The following is a 963-nucleotide window of genomic DNA, read 5'->3' as shown; positions in this document are numbered from 1 at the left end:
AAAGATATACACATGAAAAAATAAGCACATGAAAAGATGCCTCACATCATTACTTATTTGAAAAATTAAAATTTAAACCACAGTGAGATACCACCTCACACCTATTAGAGTGTCTAAACTTAAAAATATTGACCATAATAAGTGTTGGTGAGGATGTAGAGAAGCTAGAACTCTCATACACTGCTGGTGGGAATGTAAAATAGTACAATTATTTTGGGAAAAGTTGGCAATTTCTTAAAAAGTTAAATGTATAACTTTCATATGATCCAGCCATTCCACTCATAGGTATTTATCCAAGAAAAATGAAAGCATATATCCATAAAAAGACTTGTACATGAATGTTCATACACTTTTATTTGCAATAGCTAAAAATGGGAAACAACACAAATGTTCATCAACAAGGGGATGGATATATATATATGTATATATATATATAGTGATATATCCTTACAATGGAATACTACTCAGTAGTAAAAAGGTATGAACTACTGATATATGCTACAATGTCAATGAATTTCAAAATAATTTTGCTGAAAGAAGCCATTTGAAATGGATACACGGTATGGTCCCATTTATATAAAATCCTAGGAAACACAAACTGATATGTAGAGACAGAAAATGTATCCGTGGTTGCTTGACCAGGTTGGGTAGCAAGGAGGAGAAACAGGGAGGGATTAAAAAAGACCCATTTTTAAGTATGTAGTGGCATTAAGTACATTTTCATTGTTTTGCGACTATCACCACTATCCATCTCCAAAATTTTTGATCATCCCAAATTAAACCTTTGTACCCATTAAACAATAACTCCCGTTACACAAAACTCACATTTCTGTCAAGTTTTCATGACAAAATTGAATATGATTCTTATACATTCTACAAGGAATGACTTTGAAGCAGATTAAAGTGATTTTGACCCTATGTTCTCCGTTGCCACTGTAGTGAGACAGGCTTACATCATAGCAG

This window comes from Lipotes vexillifer, unplaced genomic scaffold (assembly GCF_000442215.2).
Source record: "Lipotes vexillifer unplaced genomic scaffold, Lipotes_vexillifer_v1.1 scaffold905, whole genome shotgun sequence".
NCBI lineage: Eukaryota > Metazoa > Chordata > Mammalia > Artiodactyla > Lipotidae > Lipotes > Lipotes vexillifer.
Note: the sequence above shows the minus strand (reverse complement) of the source record.